Below are 11241 nucleotides of genomic sequence, written 5' to 3'. Positions count from 1 at the left end.
GATCCTGATAATACATAGGTGATGGACTCTACCATTATTCTGTCAAATGTATATAGTGATAAAATGACTTCTAAATATATATTTCTATATCCATAGAGCACAGAATTTCTCAGCACTCGTCAAAGAAGCTTCTTTTTGGATAAGATGGCAATTCACAAAGAGGCCCAGAACTGAACAATGTGCAGAAAATAAGAAACCATGGAGCACCTCGTCCTAAAAGGAATGTCTTCATCAAACCCCTCCCTAAAGGCTCAGAGATCTATACAGAAGAGCAGGTGGAGGTTTGAAAGAGCAAGAGATGGTGGATGTTTGTCTCCAAGGAAATAAGCTGATGTACATATGACCCACGGAGACTGTGACAGCATATACAAGACCTACATGAATTCAAGCCAGACAAAACTCCAGAGCAAAGATGGGGAAGTGGGCACAAAGTCCCATTGCTAACCAAGAAGATATTTACAATTATTATCTGCTGGATGAGGGAAAATTCAGTTTCCTTCAACAGAGTAACACTGAGTATATCAGCTACCCTACAGGCAGGCCTCATGGTCAGGAGTAGTTGACTAACACAAAACTGACTCCATATTTATTGTTTCATTTGCTTTGTTGTTGTTGTTGGTGGTGGTGGTGGTGGTGGTGGTAGTGTGTGTGTGTGTGTGTTTATGTGTTTGTTACAATTTTGTATTATTGTTTTTCTGGTTGTTTTTTTGTTTTCATTTTGTTTTGTTTTGTTTTGAATGAGGAATAGAACATGAAGTTGTATGGTAGGTGTTGGGAGGATCTGGAAGGGTGTTAGGGAAGGGAAAGAATATGATCAAAATATATTGAAAAAATTAAAATTAAATTAAATAAATAGGTAAATAAAATGTTGAAGAAGGAGAAGAAAGAAGAAGAAGGAGGAGGAAGAGAAAGAGGAGGAGGAAGAGGAGGGGGAGAAGGAAGAGGAGGACAAGGAAGAGAAGGAGGAGGAGGAGGAGGAGCAGGAGCAGGAGGAGGAGCAGGAGCAGCAGCAGGAGGAGGAGCAGGAGGAGGAGGAGGAGGGGGAGGAGGAGGAGGAGGAGGAGGAGGAGGAGGAGGAGGAGGAGGAGGAGGAGGAGATCAACTTCACGCTGCAGAGTTGCTGTAGTGGTTAAGTGCTCTTGTCAAGGAGGACCCGGGTTTATTTCCTAGCACTCATATAGCAGTTAACATCCATCTGCAACCCCAGTTCCAGGAGATCTGATACTCAATTCCGGCTTCTGAGGACATTAGGCATAAAGTAAAATAAAATAAAATTTTGATTGGATATTTTCTTTATTTACATTTCAAATGTTACTCCTTTTTCTGGTCCCCCCCCCAGAAACTCCCTATCTCATCTCCCTCCCCCTGCTTCTATGAGGGTGTTCTCCTGTCCACCCACCCACTCCCACCTCCACACCCTGGCATTCCCCTACACTGGGGCATTGAGCCTTCACAGGACCAAGGGCCTCTTCTCCCATTGATGCTGACAAGGCCATTAGAGTTTAATATGCATAGTGAATCCAATTACCTCACGATCTTATTAGTAATAAGTGCGGGTGCCAGGCTTTCTTAGTCATCCAGCGACTTCTAGAGAGGAGGGAAATGACCCTCTGACCTTCTGAACCAAAGCGGCTCTACGTTCTTCACATTGCACATCTGCCCAGGCTGCTCAGCCCCTCCTATTGGCCCAGGAAAGAAGATTGATAAAGTGATGCCCAGAGTTTCTAAGGTGATGTTCACTTCTAGGCTCCCAAGAAGGTTCAGGTCTCACTCCCTGCCCCTTCAGGTATGCAGCAAAAATAACATCAGGGCCATTTGGATAAACACTTTTCATTTCACACCCCAAGCCCTCTTCTTCCCAGCTCTATCCTAATTTTTGAAGCCCCATCTTACAGCCAAGTAAGACATTTCTAGGCCTCTCTCATTTGTACTAGTGTAATACAAACAGTCCTGGACAATGATTGCCAGAGTCTCGACATCCTTTATGAAACATTCAGCAACTCATTAGGTTTAAAGCACAGCTCTTCTTCACTCTGGTGCTAAATATTTCCCCACTACCTGCAGTATACAATCGGTCAAGGGGAGTGACCTGTTGCAATGCCTGTTCGCGGTCACTGTTCACTTTATTAGGTGCCAGGGACACCGAGTTTCCAGAGAGATTTCTGAATCTCCCGCTGAGGTTGTAGCAGCATGCAGCTGGGTTTCTGTATAAGCCAAGTGAAGCCAGGACAATCCCACTCCCAGGCAGGTTCGAAGTCCAGTCAAGAGTTTGAAGTGCTGGATTATACTGGAACAGCAAGAAAGAACTCTCTAGGCTGATAGGCTTTGAGAGCTCAGGAACGAGGCAGGCTATGGGAATGTGTGTGACAGGCACTTTTAATCCCTTCTCCAAAGTGCCAATTTTAACTTCCTCTGCAATATGCAGGGAAATTGTTCTTTCTCAGGGCACAATTGCTTTGTTCAGAGAAGGGGCCATCCACCTGGAGTGTTGTCTGCCCGGGAACCAGGCAATCACACTGCGGAGATGAAGACTTATCTTGTAGCTAGGATGTCTTAGCAATCTTTCTAGCACTTCATTACAAGGTTAGGCCTCCGCTCCCTCTGCCTCTTGACAGACAGCCTGGGGTTCTCTTGCCTCTGCACATTTGATTTTCATCTGTTCCCCTGCCATGTCCCTTGCAGAGGTAGGAGTCCAAATTGCTGGTGACAAGGATGTAGACTCAGAAGTCATTTGGAAGTAGCTGGGGCAGGTCTATACAAATCCATGAAAAGACCTGGAAGGCTTCGTAGGGGCTTTTTTTTTTTTTTTTTTTTTTTCCTTCCACACAGACTGGCTTTCCCTTCTAGGAAGGAGATGAAACAGCATACAGGGTCTGCAGTGTTCCAAATGGCCCTCAGTTTAATCAGTCACCCGCCAGCCCACACTGTGCCCCCACAGGCTGGCAGCCATCGTGACTCTGTTCTGCCACTCATGTGTCAGTTTTGTCTGGAAACTCCTTCACTTTCTCCTCCACTTTCTCCTCTTGCCTTCTCTCTGTCTCTGGCACAGCCTTGCACATCTTGCCATCTCACTCAGGGCTTTGATTTTCTTCAGAAAAGCTGACCAGATAAATACAGATGTGATCCCCTCTCTAACCCCAGCATGAACATCGTGGGGCATCTCTCCCTAAGTCAGAGGTGGTTATCACCTCTCTTGATAGGTTTGAATCCATCATAACACCCCAAATATGAAACAGATAGAAACCCCTCATGGACGGACATGGATTCCCTGCTCCGCAGTTGTGTTCTGGCTTTACTTACATGGACTGAGGCTCTTCTCCTCTGTTCCTTTTCTGAACTTTCCAGGAAGCCAGATTTATTTATTTATTTATTTATTTATTTATTTATTTATTTATTTATTTATTTATTTTGCTTTCTTTCTCCGTTTATTTATTTATTTATTTATTCATCCAATCACTTTACATTCTGGTAAGAGCTGCCCTATCCTCCTAATCCCCTCTCATTAAGCCTCTGCACTCATTCCCCGCTCACATTCTCCTCTGAGAAGAGAGAGGCCCCTCCTGTGTACCAGCTCACCTTGGCACATCAAGTCACTGCAAGAGTGGGCACATCCTGTCCCACTGAGGCCAGCAAAGGAAGCTCAGTTAGGGGAACAGGAGCCATGGGCAGGCAGCAGAGCCAGGGACAACCCCTGCTCCAGTTGTTGGAGGGCCCTCATAAAGACTAAACTGCACATCTCCTACATGTGTGGAAGTGGGTGGCTAAGTCCAGTTCGGACTCCTATTGGGTTGGTGGTTCATTCTCTCAGAGCTCCCAAGATTCCAGGTTAGTTGACTTTGTTGGTTTTCCTGTGGAGTTCCTATCCCCTTCTGATCTCTCAATCCTTCCCACAACTCGTCCACAAGACTCCCCTAGTTCCATCCAATGTTTGGCTGTGGGTATCGATATATGTTTCAGTCAGCTGCTGGGTGGAGCCTCTCAGAGGACAGTTATGCTAGGCCCCTGTCATGCATGTCAGGAAGCCATATTTTAAAGGTACAGGCAGAATTGTCTTATTCCAAAATTGAGGATGGCATGTTACCCCAGGGAAGGCAGGACCTAGCTTGCTGGTGTGCTTTTCTCAACTTGCTGGCTACAGCAGGGGCACCTGGCTTTGACCTCCAGCTGGCTCTACTTCCTAATGGATGCTCAGTGTTGAGTTTTGTAGCCCCATCTGCAAAACAGGAATGGCAGCAGAACCACATCTGCTTGTTATGCATCTGGATGAAATGATTTATGCAAAATGTATAGCACAGAGCACTGGGTGTGTTAGGGGATTGATTAACTTTTATGTTGACCAAGTACTACACATGAGAAGGCATTCTGTTTTTGACTTGAAAATGCCTTTGCCTCCTGTCCTTGGCCACGCATAGTCCTTCCTCACTATATATGGAAGAATTCATGAACCAGTTCTTCCTTCCCTACCCCAGATTTTATTTTTGGCTCTCGATGCTTATATTTTTCCAATGCCCTGGATAAGCTGGAACTGGCTTTGTACAACATCACCCCTGGGAGAAGATATCTTTTCTTCAACAGCACAGAGAGATTTTTTTTTCCTACCAGTAAAGAACTGCAGTAACCACTACTGTTATGATATAAACAAATGCTCTGTGATGTTTGGTGAAGACTTTGACCATGAGATTTTAGATTTCCTTTAGCACAAATAACCATGAGGCGTTGATGTCACACACAAAATAATTTACATGCTTTCACATTAACAGACCCGCTCTTCTCTGGTGCAGTGTATTTGGTACAATGTATTTTTTTTTAAATATTTCTAACAGTGGACCCAGTTACTAGATAGCTCATATTTGTCTCTCATTGAAAACAAACATATAAAACAAAAACCTCTTAAGATCCCTATAATATTGACTCATGCCTGTAATTCTACCCTCAAAAAGTGGAAGAAGGAGCACCCAGACTTCAAGGTCCCCTTCGGCTCCATGCTGAGGCCAGCTTAGGCTATGGAGATCCTATCTCAGAAAATAACAGCAGCAGCAGCCACTCTGAGGACACTGCCCTGGGCCCTCACTGATGGTCCTGCTGGCAAAACAGTTTGGAGGTTCCTATTTTCCTTGTAAGCACTTTTGGGTTTTAGAGAACTGATGTTCACTTTCATTTGTTTTAACTGTGTGGTGGTGAGGTAACGACTGCCCCCAGCCAGTTTGTCCTCATCCTACTGGCTCACCTTTATTCCTTATTATTAATCTTTTGTTCATGAAGTTTTCTATTCCAAAATGAGTGAATGATGTTCTTTGTGCATCTCATGCAGTCTGACTCAACACCGATTAAACCATAGAAAGTCCTTCCCAGTCCCTTGAAATATGCAAGCCGAGAGGACGATCAGTGTCACAAGCCCTGTCAAAGCTCTAAAGCAGTTTGATTTGTGGTCGATATCCTGACCACATGGCTCTATAATCAGTGAGCCTTGATTTGATTTGAGTTATTTAAATCAACTACTTTGCTTCAACAACTTAATTGTTTTGGAAGTGTGTGTGTGTGTAACAACCAATTAGAGAAGAATTATTGAGTAGGTATATTAGAAATAGATCTGAAACCCCTCAAAAAATTACAGCTAGACCAAGGGTATACTAAAGCTCCGAATGACATTCCTAGGTTGATCAAGTTGATTGATTTGTTTGCTTAATTTGACCAAAATCCTAATCAATTTGATCTCATGTCCAATTTGATTGACAGCTCATGCACAGCGCTGAATTAGCTCTAGAGTTTATTCAAAATGCTCATTGTAAGAGTCACTCTCTTCTGTTCACCTACTCATCCAGCATGTGTTCTGTGTGTTCTGGGAGCAGAGGTGCATTAAGGAAATAAACAGTCCCTGCCCTTGTTGAGTTACATATTGGGCAGAAAGAATGAGTAAGAAAGCAAAGAATCTAATCCTGGGGTGAGTACTTGAAAAAGGCGAGAACAAAGAGTTGAGGATACGGGCCATTTAGTCCCATGGGAGTGTAGCAGCAGAAGTCAACATCTGAACCAAGAAACACTAAGTATGGTCAATGCGCCATGTTGATCTGTCACCCGCCCACTTTCTTCTGGACCAGAGCCTGGAAAATTTACTTTCCAATCAATTTCCTTACAGTTTATAAGAAAGTGCCTCTAAGTTGGCATCTGCCATCTCCAGAGTTTTCATTTCTGTAAGGATTTATAAATTGTGAAACATGTGCATATTTTTCTGAAAGACTCAGAAAATATTTTATGATTCCTCTTTTCAGCCAACATATCTTTTCTAGCTTTTTCTTTTCTCTGCGATTTAAGGGCCTCTTTTATTTTCTCACGAAGTAATGGCTCTTGTAAACAACTCAAGCAAATGCCCAGACAAAAATCTATTCAGAATGTAGGGATGAAACATCTCACCACAAATGAAGTATTTCTTCCTTTCAAGTCCTACTTGGTTAACATTTTCATCAAATCCCCCAAATGTTGCTCCAAAATAACAAATGTCTTTGAAATTCTTACATTCCCAGCCACACACTGCATCTGTTGTGAGCGTTTGGTTTCCAATCAAAGGTTCCAGTTTGAAGTCAGCTACAGAGAGCACCTGAAGCACTTGGAGTTTGGGCATAGTTTCTTTAGATGACCTGAGATGCTAATTGCATTTGGGAGGTTCTCCAAGGGGAACTCATGGTTTCATGGAAACATCATAACTGCCCACGTAGGTTCAGCTTGTCTAAGTAAGAAAGACTCCGTTCTGTATGTAGAAGAAGGCAGATCACTCAAGGCCTTAGTCATTGTTCAGAAATAATATTGCCTAGGATGTGTTTGTGTTCTCCACGTGCCAAGCACTTCATTAAAACTTAAAAAAAAATTGTCAAACAACAGGACTATTTTCACGAATAAGGAAACAAATGTAAAAACTTAACTACCTGGAGATCACAGGATTAAAAGCCGGCAGAATCAGGAAAAGAATACAACATTGTCGTCTGTTTCTGAGCTTCTCTGGGACCTCAGCCCTTGGGAGGAGTTGAGAGGAGGAAGGCAGTGTGGGTGACAGCAGGCTTAGTGGCCAGAAACCCTGGGTTCTAGAACAAGGACGGAGTCAAACAAGTCTGAGACTGTTTCTTCCTCTGTGGGCTTTACTTTCCTCATTTGTTGAATGACAAGGTTGAAATAAGTTATTTTCAAAGACTCAGGCATGGTTCCAGCTTGTTATATTTCAGCCACTGAATGACAAAGTTCCCCACCTTGTTGGTTCCTAAAGCAAGTGAGACACAGGTCAGGCAGACAGAGCTTGGAGACAAGGGCAAAGGAAACTGCCATAGATCTAAACTTTTAACAGCTTGCTATCAGAACGGGTCACCAACCAATCAGGAGAGGTGCCAGGTCTTTGCAGTAGATTTGCCGGGCATGCGGCCTCTGAGGTCCTTGTTGGTCTGTACTGATAAGCAGTGTAAGGCACAGACTGACAGAACGGGCTCCAACTTGTATTACTTTAGAACCTGACTATCCCCAAAGGCCTATGGTGAAAGCCCTGGTCTTTAGGCTGGCACTACTGAGAGATGGCACAGTCTTTCAGAGGTGGGGCCTAGAGAGAGATCCTTCGGTAATTCAGGAAATATTCTTAGGCATGATTGTGGGGAGCCAGCCATTTCTTTCTGGCGATGAGCTGAGAAGATCTGCTTCCATAGACATTCTTGCAATTCTATGCTGTCTCAACCACAGACACTGCTACCTAACCTATGCGGGGGCTTAGCCTCCTCAGTGACTGGTGGCTGGCATTTTACTAACAGTGCTTGAAGACGCAAAGACTTTGATCCCCATCCAAATTCAAATATCAAGTTAGCGTGTGAAGCTGTCACCAGTTACGTATGGCTAAGTGTGTAGATGACTTAAGATCACACCTTAGCAAATGTGGGGAGGAAGAACACGTATACTGGGAACATGAGAGACGGAAAGTTAACCCAGCGATGGAGGGTCCATCGAGGTGAGGCTGGGAATGCAGAAGACTAGCTCCTGTGGTGACTATGGTGACAAGGTCCCTTTTCCCCCAAATGGTTCCTGCTAGTAGGAGGGAAAAAAAAAAAAACAACCCAAAACCAACTAATGGAATCAGAAGCAATGAGAACAAAACTAAAACTCATATAGGAAACCTCACCTCATCAACAGCTGCGTGGTAAGGAACATCCATTTGTGAATATACTTAACTCACGTTGTGCCAAATTCATTGTGAGCCTCTCAGTAAGTTACAGTGCCCAGTTCTGTGTCCTGACTGTGTTTGCAGTGAGTTCTATAGCACACCCCTAACCATGCTTTGCCCACAGAAACAGCAGCTCACACACAGAGTTCCTTTCTACCAGTTCACCCTTCCTCCTCTATAGAGTCTTTTCGTTAGATTTAAATTTTTTCTTCTAGTAGTGCTTGTGACTTTTATGGAAACACCTGTTAAAATAGCTTTTTTTTTTCTTAAAAAAAAAAAAAAAAGAAACTCTAGCCTTCCTTATAGCCACCTAAAAACATTCAGACTTTTTTGGGTGATTAGAAAGTAGATTAACATTGCAGGTCAGCAGCCAGACAGTAGTGGCACATGCCTTTAATCCCAGCACTAGGGAGGCAGAGGCAGGCGGATTTCTGAGTTTGAGGCCAGTCTGGTCTACAGAGTGAGTTCCAGGACACCCAGGGCTATACAGAAACTCTGTCTTCAAAAACCAAAAACCAAAAACCAAAACCAAACCAAACCAAACCAACCCAACCCAAACCAAACCAAAACACCCCCCCCCTGCCACACACACACACAAAAGAAAAGATTTTGGGGGCTGGAGAGATGGCTCAGCAGTTAAAAGCACTGATTGCTCTTCCAGAGGTTCTCAGTTCAAATCCCAGCAACCACATGGTGGCTCACAACCATCCGTAATGAGATCTGATGCCCTCTTCTGTTGTGTCTGAAGACAGCTACAGTGTACTTACATATAATCAATCAATAAATAAATCTTAAAAAAAAAAGAATTGCAGGTTAGCTATTTGGAAAAGGGTCTTTCCAAGGCTGCCTATCTTGTATGGAAGAATTATTACATGGCCTGCAGTTAAGGCAGAATAAAATTTTCGGTGCAATTGAATAGTAAGAATAGATTTCCTAATGCCTCTGAGTGGCTTCCAGCGCTATCAAGCTCTATTCAATTGTCCTTGAAGATATCAACAGGCGACTGGATTTGACCTGATTTCTCCAGGAACAATTGGATTGCTGCTGAGTAAGGCAGCTGACTCTGACTCTCACCTTCTCAGTCAAAGTTCGCTGGTGTGAGCCAAGAAGAGGAAAAACGTGGTCTTGAGAAACAGGCAGTGAACATCAGCTAAGAAGTCATTGGATAACTTTGGCCTTACTTCATTTTCTTTTGTTTTGTGAGGGGTTCTTATGTAACCCAGGCTGGCCTCCAGTTCCCTGCATAGCCACACATGACTCTGAACATCTACCACGTTGGGCTCACTAAACCTCTTTGTAACATTTGCATGCTGTTCTGGAGCAAGGCAGTAAGGTGACTGACACATGTTCATGAACATCTCTGTGCTATACCAGGGACTGTGCTGAGTTTTAAGGCTATAAGGCCTAGAAAGAAACCACATAGTCCTTGATCTCCCATGTGCAACTCTCCTTTTGTGGTTTCAGACTGATTTGAGCACTGGAGAACCCACTTTGTGGGCTGCTGAATCCGTACAATCTGGGAGCCTTTGTACAAGATTGTAAAGATGGAGCTTGTGGTCTTGGTTTAAGCCAATCAATTTTTGCCAAATGACTACAACGATTGATTGAATATATATCAAGTGACCTAGCCTGGTCCAATCAGAATGAATCTCAGACTTCTAGGACAGCCTTCTGAAGACACTTGCTCTTTCTGCAATCTGAAAGGGCATTTGCTCTTTCATCTGCCTGAAAGGCTTAGAGCCTCCTAGGTCAGTGGGGTTTAATCCTTCAGTATGGCAGGAGCCTCAGCCAAGAGAGGATGAAGAACAGCTACAGCGAATTATTCAAGCCAATTCTAATTGTTGCTGAATCTTGCCCTATGCTGTACTTTATGGTTTTGTTGGTTTATTTGGTTTGGTTTGGTTTTTGATTACTTCGTAGTTCAGAGTAAATTGTTCAGTAGACTTAAGAAGAAAAAGAGGCTGTCCCAAGTTAACTTTCATCTCAAACACATCAGGCTCAAGAAAACTGAGGCTAATAGGAAGAGAACCAAAGAAATATAGCAGTATTTGGGGGGCAATGTTGTGTAGTCTTTCCTCTCTCTATAGAGTACACAGCAAGGACACACCTTCATCTCCAGGAGGATTCTGACCCTACTGAGCAAAAAGGGAAAGAAAAGGTAGATTCCAGATGCACGACCCTAAGTAACCAATGCAACTCCTGAGTTGGCAGTGAGTTCATTTCCTGTGTGTCTCTGCTGCCACATCAGGTATGCATAACCCTGAGGTAAGCCTGAAGGATGTAAGTCCCACAGAAGCAACCAGCAACCAGGACCACAGGATGGGAAGCAACAGATACAGGGACTCCTAATTTGCTCAACGTGGTTGATTTTCTTCACAAAGGCCGGAGAGGTCTGAGTTCTGGAAAGAGCAGTGTGAACTAGATGAACAGAGAGCCTGCTGGCTGAGAGCACCCTGTCGAGAGTCTGTGAGTACTGACTCTGGGGTGCCATTTGAGAGCCACAAAAAAGCCTCTGCTTTGGCTGTGACAGCAGGAATTTGGGCATGTTTTAGATGACAGAAAAATGAACTACCCAATAGCAATATATATGTATACACACATATATTCTTGAGAAAGGGTCTCGTGTAGCACAGGATGGCCTCAAACTCCTTGTGTAGTTGAGGACAACAGTGAATTCCTGATCCTTCTGCCTCTCTCTACCAAGGATGGGAGTTACAAGCCACCATGCCTGATTTATATTGTGTTGAGGATCAACCCTAGAGCTTCATGCATGTTAGGCAACCTAAACTCCCATCCCAGGTTAGCCTCCAACTCATAATCCTCCTGCCTCAGTTTTTCAATACTTGCCTACTGGTGTGTGTCAGCACACCCAGCCCAATAACAATCTTAAAGGAAGCTTGATAAACTGAAGCTTTTTCATATAGCTTCAAACGCTGTAAGATTGCTTACATAACGATGGCCACTGCTACAGTGTGTGTGTATTTTGATTTTGCCATCATCATCTTGACCTTGGTAATAAAGGGCAGTGAATGTGGCCTTGGCATTCAACT

This window comes from Mus musculus, chromosome 13, assembly GCF_000001635.26.
Source record: "Mus musculus strain C57BL/6J chromosome 13, GRCm38.p6 C57BL/6J".
NCBI classification, from domain to species: domain Eukaryota; kingdom Metazoa; phylum Chordata; class Mammalia; order Rodentia; family Muridae; genus Mus; species Mus musculus.
The sequence above is the reverse complement of the archived record's forward strand: the minus strand, read 5'-3'. Positions refer to the sequence as shown.